The 9253-nt window shown below is 37.5% G+C and overlaps 1 pseudogene; it reads left to right on the top strand.

Annotated features, from left to right (window-relative positions):
* The first annotated feature begins 756 nt into the window (after nucleotides 1–756).
* Nucleotides 757–9019, top strand: LOC127680214 (nucleophosmin-like; annotated as a pseudogene).
* Nucleotides 9020–9253: the final 234 nt, after the last annotated feature.

The following is a 9253-nucleotide window of genomic DNA, read 5'->3' as shown; positions in this document are numbered from 1 at the left end:
GGTTTTCATTTTATTCTCCATTTCATTTCAGTTTCTGGTTCTGCCTTAGTGGCTTTCAACATTATCTTCATTTTCTTTTACATTAAGCATCAGTGTACCTATGTACATTTGTCTCTGAGATAGAAAAATTCTAATACAACTGTTTCTAAGCTTTTAATATACAAAATAGGATTATATTCCACTAGACAAAATGTATACATGCAAATACATTTTAATGTTTGGTAAATTTGTAGAAATAAGATATGTTTTCTTTTCATTTAAAATAGATTTTTTCCATATATAATGTACTGAGTATGGTTTGTGCTCCTTCTCCTACTCGCAGTTCCTCCCCCACCCCCAGCCCCACCCCCCATCCTCCAATAGTGATTCCTCCCCTATATGTCTATCATTAGAACACAATGGTTACTGAGGGGCAATAATAAGATACAAGGTAAGAAAAAAAACAAGATATGGGAATTAGAAAAAATAGCAGGAAAAGAGACCAAGTAAAGTTAAAACAAACATATATAGATGTATAGATCAACACTAAAAAATCCATGAACACACTAAGTGTAACCCATAAATATACAAAGCGCCTCTGAATATACTGATATTATTTTCTCTTGGCTACCTACTGGTGGTCATACATCCTAAACTTAAGAGCAGCTTGCACCTTGACATGATTTCGTCCTGTATGTCTCTTCTGTGGAAGAGGAGGCAGTTGTTTTCCCTCTGGCTTCTTCCACACCGAAGTGCATGCCTCCACCTCATGGAATCATGGACATGGACAGGAGCCCTCTTAGGCCTCAGAACTACCTTTTTGGTTGTGAACTAAAGGAAGGCAAGGACTATCAATTTAAAGTGGATAATAATGAAGATGAACCCAGTTATCGTAAATAACAATGGCCAGTTTAGGAGCAGGGACAAAAGATGAATTACACATCCTAGAGGCAGTAGCAATGAACTCTGGAGGCATTCCAATTAAAGTTACACAGGCAACTCTGAAAATGTACAACCAATGGTTTCCTGAAGGAGCTTTGAAATTACACCATCTGTGGTCTTAAGTTTGAAGTGTGGTTCAGGGCCTGTGCACATTAGGAGTCAGCACCTAGTAGCTTTAGAGGAAGATGCAGAGTCTGAAGATGAAGATGAGGAGGATGTAAAACTCCGAGGCATGTCTGGAAAGTGATCTGTTCCTAGAGGTGGTAACAAGGTTCCACAGAAAAAATGTAAAACTTGATGAAGACGATGAGGAAAATGAAGATGATGATGATGATTTTGATGAATAGGAAACTGAAGAGAATAATTAACACCAAGATCAAAGGTTTAAGAGTCCTTAAAAAAAAACAGGAAAAAACTCCTAAAACATCATAGGATCTAGTTCTGAAGAAGACATTAAGGCAAAAATGCAAACAACTACAGAAAAAGGTGGTTGTCTCCCAAAGTGGAAGCCAAGGTTATTAATTAATTATGTGAAGATTTTTTTTTCAAATGACTGACTGATCAAAAGGTTACTCAAGATCTCTGGCAACTTCAGCAAAGTGGCAGGTTATAAAATCAACTCAAGCAAATCAGTGGCCTTCCTATACTCAAAGGATAAGCAGGCTGAGAAAGAAATTAGGGAAATGACCCCCTTCACAATAGCCACAAACAGTATAAAGTATCTTGGGGTGACTCTTACCAAACATGTGAAAGAACTGTATGACAAGAACTTCAAGACTCTGAAGAAGGAAATGGAAGAAGACCTCAAAAAATGGGAAAACCTCCCATGCTCATGGATCGGTAGAATCAATATAGTTAAAATGGCCATTTTGCCAAAAGCAAAAGCAATATACAGATTCAATGCAATACCCATCAAAATCCCAACTCAATTCTTCACAGAGTTAGAAAGAGCAATTATCAAATTCATCTGGAACAACACAAAACCCAGGATAGCTAAAACTATTCTCAGCAACAAAAGAAAATCTGGGGGAATCAGTATCCCTGACCTCAAGCAATACTACAGAGCAATAGTGTTAAAAACTGCATGGTATTGGTACAGTGACAGGCAGGAGGATCAATGGAACAGGATTGAAGATCCAGAAATGAACCCACACACCTATGGCCACTTGATCCTCGACAAAGAGGCTGAAAACATCCAATGGAAAAAAGATAGCCTTTTCAACAAATGGTGCTGGTTCAACTGGAGGTCAGCATGCAGAAGAATGCGAATTGATCCATCCTTGTCTCCTTGTACTAAGCTCAAATCCAAATGGATCAAGGACTTCCACATAAAGCCAGACACTCTGAAGCTAATAGAAAAGAACCTGGGAAAGACCCTTGAGGACATCGGTAGAGGGAGAAAGTTTCTGAACAGAACACCAATAGCGTAAGCTCTAAGAGCAAGAATTGACAAATGGGACCTCATAAATCACAAAGTTTCTGTAAGGCAAAGGACACCATCAAGAGGACAAATCGGCAACCAACAAATTGGGAAAATATCTTCACCAATCCTACATCAGATAGAGGGCTAATATCCAATATATATAAAGAACTCAAGAAGTTAGACTCCAGAAAACCGAACAACCCTATTAAAAAATGGGGTACAGAGTTAAACAAGGAATTCTCACCTGAAGAAATTCGGATGGCAGAGAAGCATCTTAAAAAATGCTCAACTTCATTAATCATTAGGGAAATGCAAATCAAAACAACCCTAAGATTTCATCTTACACCAGTCAGAATGGCTAAGATTAAAAATTCCTTAGATAGCAGGTGTTGGAGAGGGTGCGGAGAAAGAGGAACACTCCTCCACTGCTGGTGGGTTTGCAAATTGGTACAACCACTCTGGAAATCAGTCTGGCGGTTCCTCCGACAACTGGGCACCTCACTTCCAGAAGATCCTGCTATACCACTCCTGGGCATATACCCAGAGGATTCCCCAGCATATAATAAGGACACATGCTCTACTATGTTCATAGCAGCCCTATTTATAATTGCCAGATGCTGGAAAGAACCCAGGTATCCCTCAACAGAAGAGCGGATGCAAAAATGTGGTATATCTACACAATGAAGTACTATTCAGCCATTAGAAACAATGAATTCATGAAATTCTTAGGCAAATGGATGGAGCTAGAGAACATCATACTAAGTGAGGTAACCCAGACTCAAAAGGTGACTCATGGTATGCACTCACTAATAAGTGGATATTAACCTAAAAAACTGGAATACCCAAAACATAATCCACATATCAAATGAGGTACAAGAAGAAAGGAGGAGTGGCCCCTGGTTCTGGAAAGACTCAGTGAAGCAGTATTCGGCAAAACCAGAATGGGGAAGTTGGAAGGGGTGGGTGGGAGGACAGGGGAAGAGAAGGGGTCTTACGGGACTTTCGGGGAGTGGGGAGCTAGAAAAGGGGAAATCATTTGAAATGTAAATAAATTACATCGAATAAAAAGTTGAAAAAAAAGAATGTAAAAAAAAAAAAAGAATGTGTTGTCTAAAATACTTGTTTAGTTTTCAAGGATGGAACTCCTCCCTTTACTTCATTTTTAAGTATGTATGGAATGTTATGATAGGACATAGTAATAGTGGTGGTCAGATATAGAGATGGTAGAGAGAGAGAAAAATATACATATGAATAAACTCAGTATTTTAATAATAAAATAAAAAACAGTTTTGTCCCCAGTGAAGTTCACTTGAAGGAAACTAAGTTTTCATTTGTAAGTAACTATCCATTAGAGATAGATCACTTCTGGATTATGGATTAGACATGTGTCCACCAGTTCTCCATTTAGCTCTAGAACCCCATATGGTGTAGATTCATGAAGGTAAAGTACATGCTACATCGGATTCTCTGTGTTCATCTCAGATTTAGCTCATGTTGATTTAGAAGAGATGGTTTTCTTGGTGTCTTCTATCCCCTCTGGCTCTCAAGCACTTCTCATTTCCTCTCTCTCACAGGGTTTTCTGAGCCCTGAGCACAGGGATTTGTTAGAGATGTCCATCTAGGGCTAGGTGTATCAAGTTCTCACACTCTCCACATTATTTTCTTGGTGTGAGTGTATGTATTTGTTTCTGCTTCTATCTGCTGCAGGAGGAAGTTTCTCTGATGATGACTGAGAAAGTCATTGATATTAAAGAATATATCATATTTCAGTAATACACATTTTTCTTTACCTATTCATCTGTTGAGGGACATCTAGGCTGTTTCTAATTTCTGGCTATTATGAATAGAGAATCAATAAACATGTTTGAGCAAGTGTCTTTGTGAAAGATGAAGCATTCATTGGGTATATGTCTAAGAGCTGTACAACTGCATCTTGAGGTAGATAAATTCCAATCTTGAAAATGAACCACCACACTGATCTCGATAATAACTGTTTAACTTTGCAGTCCCTTCTAAATGGCTGAGGATACTCCAAACTAAAGATGTCTTTTCACTGATCATAGCCATCCAGAAAGGTTTAAGATAAAAATCTCAGTATAATTTTGATATGGAATTCTCTTATTATTAAGCTTGATGGACATTTCTTTTAAGAGTTTCTCAATGCTTGAGTTTCCTCTTTAGAGAATTTTCTTTTTTTTTTTAATTGAGTATCTTCTTCATTTACATTGCCAATGGTAAAACCTTTCCCAATTTCCCCCTCCCAAAAGCCCCCCTCCCCAATGATTCCCTACCCCTCCTCCCTCCCCCTGCCTCCATGTATATGCCCCTCTACCGAACACAGTCCCACCTCCCCACCAACTTCCCCCCCCATCTGTTTCCCTTTGTTGTGGCCTCTATTGAGCCTTTACCTGACCAAAGACCACTCCTCCCACTGATGCCCAAAAAGCCATTGCTCTGCCACATTTTTGGCTGGAACCATGTATACCCCTTGGTTGATGATTCAGTCCCTGGGAGTCTTGGGGTGTCTGGGTGTCCGAAGTCATTGTTTTTCCCATGGGGCTATAAACCCCTTCAGCTCCTCCGGACAACCCTCCAGATCCTCTGTTGGGGACCCCAAGCTCAGTCCAAGCTTGATTGCTAATTTCTGCTTCTGAATTCGTAAGACTCTGGCAGGGTCCCTCCGGAGACAGCCATGGCATGCTCCTTTTGGTACATACTTCTCATCATAGTTTTGGGTTTGCTGACTATTTATAGGATGAATCCCCAGGTAGGGCACTCGCTGGGTGGCCTTTACTTCAGACTCTGCTCCACGCATTGCTCCTGTGAGCATTTTGTTCCGTTTCTCAGAGGAACCATAGCTCCCTCACTTAAGTCATTCTTCTGGAGCTTCCTTTGCTGGGTGAATTGCAACTTGTTTATTTTGAGCTTTTGAACTACCATCTGCTTATTAGTGAGTGCATACCATGTGCTTTCTTTTTGACTGGGATACCTCGCTCAGGATGACACTTTCTAGTTCCGTCCATTTGCCTAAGAATTTCATGAATTCATTGTTTTTAATAGCCGAATAGTACTCCACAGTGTATACATACCACAGTTTCTGTATCCATTCTTCTGTTGAGGGACATCTGGGATCTTTCCAGCTTGTGGCTATTATAAATAAGGCAGCTATGAACATAGTGGAGCATGTGTCTTTATTACATGTAGGAGCACTTTCTGGGTATATGCCCAGGAGTGCTATAGCTGGGTCCACAGATAGTACTTTGTCTAATTTTCTGAGAAATCACCAAACTAATTTCCAGAGTGGTTTTATAAGCTTGCAATCCCACCAACAATGGAGAAGTGTTCCTCTTTCCCCACATCCTGTCCAGCATCTGCTGTCCCCTGAGTTTTTCAACTTAGCCATTCTGACTGGTGTAAGGTGGAATCTCAGTGTTGTTTTGATTTGAATTTCCCTGATAACTAAGGATGCTGAGCATTTCTTTAGGTGCTTTAGAGCCATTTGAGTTTCCTCAGTTGAGAATTCCCTGTTTAGCTCTGTACCCCATTTTTAATAGGGTTATTTAATTCTCTGGAGACTGACTTCTTGAGTTCTTTGTATACGTTGTATATTAGCCCTCTATCAGATGTAGGGTTAGTAAAGATGTTTTCCCAATTTTTGGTTGCTGTTTTGTCCTATTGACTATATCCTTTGCCTTACAGAAGCTTTGCAGTTTTATGAGGTCCCATTTGTTGATTCTTGTTCTTAGAGCATAAGCCATTGGTCTTCTGTTCAGAAACTTTTCCCCTGTGCCCATGTGTTCAAGGTTTGTCTCCACTTTCTCCTCTATATGCTTCAGAGTGTGTGATTTTATGTGTAAATCTTTTATCCACTTGGACTTGAGCTTTGTACAAGGATATAAGAACAGATCGATTTGCATTTTTCTGCATGTAGACCTCCAGTTGATCTAGTACCATTTGTTAAAAAATGCTGTCTTTTTTTCCACTGGATTTTTTTAGCTCCTTTGTCAAATATCAAGTGACTGTACATGTAATGAAAACAATATATTGCAAACTGGTTGCCAACATCAAACTAAATGGAGAGAAACTTGAGGCAATCCCACTAAAATCAGGGACCAGACAAGGCTGCCCACTTTCTCCCTATCTATTCAATATAGTACTTGAAGTCCTAGCCAGAGCAATCAGGAAGCAAAAAGAGGTAAAAGGAATACAAATTGGAAAGGAAGAAGTCAAACTATCACTATTTGCAGATGATATGATAGTATACTTAAGTGACTCCAAGACTTCCACCAAGGAACTCCTAAAGCTGATAAACAACTTCAGCAAAGTGGCTGGATATAAAATGAACTCAATCAAGTCAATAGTCTTCCTCTACTCAAAGGATAAACAAGATGAGAAAGAAATAAGGGAAATGACACCCTTTACAATAGTCACAAATAATATTTCATACCTAGGTGTGACCCTGACAAAGCAAGTGAAGGGTCTATATGACATGGAATTTAAGCCTCTGAAGAAAGAAATCGAAGAAAATCTCAAAAGATGGAAAGATCTCCCATGTTCATGGATTGGCAGGATCAATATAGTAAAATTAGCCATCTTGCTGAAAGCAATCTACAGCTTCAATCTAATCTCCATCAAAATCTTAAATCAATTCTTCATAGATCTAGAAAAAGCAATTCTCAAATTCATCTGGAATAACAAAAACCCAGGATAGCAAAAACTATTCTCTACAACAAAAGATATTATGGGGGAATCACCATCCCTGACCTAAAGCTCTACTACAGAGCGATAGTGATAAACACTGTTTGGTATTGGTATGCAGACAGGCAGGAAGATCAATAGAATAGAACTGAAGACCTGGAAAAAAAACCCACACATGTACAGTCACTTGATATTTAGAGAATGTTCTATTTAGTTGTTTATAACTTTTTAAATTGGGTTATTTGTTTCCTTAACATTTTATTTTATTCGATATACTTTTTATTTACATTTCAAATGATTTCCCCTTTTTCTAGCCTCCCACTCCCCGAAAGTCCCGTAAGCCCCTTTCTCACCCCCTGTCCTCCCACCCACATCTACTTTTTTGATATTTTGGTATTTATATATTTTGGATGTTAACCATTTACCAAATGTGTAATTAGTAAAAAAAAAAAAAATCATTCTATAGTCTGCTTCTTTGTCCAAATGATAGTGACTTTGGCTGCTCTTAATATGCTAAATTTCATGAGATCCCATTTAGTAATTGTTGACCTTAGTGTTTGTGCTAGTAGTTGTCCAGTCAGAAAATCTTCTCTTGTGCCAATGAGTTCTAGATTATTTCTTACTTCCTCACCCATTATTTTCAGTGTATCTGGATTTATGGTGATAGATTTGATTAATTTGATAATGAGTTTTTTGCAATGTGGTAATTATTGATTTAATAGGATTCTTCAGCCTGAATCTATCTAGAATGACAAGTACCATTTATTAAATAGTCTGTATTTTTATTCAGTATAAATTTATGGCTTCTTTATCAAAAAACTAGGTCTTCATAGGAGTGTAGAAATAGGTCTGGGTCTTCAATTAGAAGACTATGTATGTTTGGCACCAATAATTGGGTGTTTTTACTACTATAGCCCTGCAGTGTAATTTGAAGTTAGGAATGATAATACTTTTATCAGTTCATTAATTATTCAGATTTGTTTTAGCTATCTTTGTATGTTTTTTTGTGTGTTTCTATATGAAACTGAAAATTTATCTTTTACATTTTATAAAGAATTGTGTTGGCCAATTGATACAAAGCTCCCAACATATATACAGCAGAGGAATACTGGGTCTGGGTTCAGTTGGAGAAGATTCACCTAACCCTCAAGAGACTGGAGGCCCCAGGGAGGAGAGCAGTCTGGTACAGTGGGGGCTGGGGGCTGGGGACATCCTAGTGAAACTGGGCAATTAGGTATGGGATGTGGAACAGTCAGAGGGTAGACCAGGAAGGGGATAAAATCTGGAGTACAAAAAATATGATTAAATAAAATTAAAAGAAACAAATTGTGTTGAAATTTTGATAGGGATTACATTGCATCTATATGTTGTTCTTAGTACAATGGTCAGTTTTTTAAATATTAATTATACAGGTTGATGACCCTGGAGTATCTTTTTATTTCTGATTCATTCTTATATTTCTTTAATGTCTTAATTTTTATCATATAAGTTTCTCACTTACTTTTTTAGTGCCCCAATATATTTTATATTATATAAGGGTATTGTGAAAATTGTTATTTCTCTCACTTCTCTTTTTGTTCACTAAACCATTTGTATATAGAAAGAATACTAATTTCTTTCAGTTATTTTTTTGAAGCAAACTACTTCACTGAAGGTGTTTGTTAGCTGCAAAAGTTTTCTGCTGGGATTGAAGGTCTACGTATGTATATTATCATATAATTTGAAAATAACAATATTTTGATATGTCCCTTTACTGTCTCTATCTTTTGATCTTCTTCAGCTCTCTCATTGATCTAGCTAAAATTTAAAGGACAATAGTGAATATATATATTGAGCCAATAGAAAGCCTTGTCCTTTTGCTGATTTAAATGTAGTTGCTCTGATTTCCTCTCCATTTAATTTTATGTTGGCTATAAGCTCACCATAAGTTGCCTTTTTTTTCTGTCTAGATATGTTCATTGTATCCTTAATCTCTAAAGATTTTTATTAGAAAAGGTGAGTGGGACTTATTCAAATATTGCTTCTGCATTAATAAGATGATAATGTGTTTATATTTTCTTTCAGTTTGTTTACATAGTGGATTTTGTTTACTATTATTTTTTATTAAGCTATCCTTGCATCTCTTGGAAAAAGCCTAATTTGAACTTGTGGATTATCTTATTGATGTGTTTATTTAGTCTCTTTCTAAGTATTTTCTTGATTTTTTATGTC

This window comes from Apodemus sylvaticus, chromosome 3 (assembly GCF_947179515.1).
Source record: "Apodemus sylvaticus chromosome 3, mApoSyl1.1, whole genome shotgun sequence".
Lineage (NCBI taxonomy): Eukaryota > Metazoa > Chordata > Mammalia > Rodentia > Muridae > Apodemus > Apodemus sylvaticus.
This window is presented reverse-complemented; position numbering and strand designations above follow the sequence as displayed.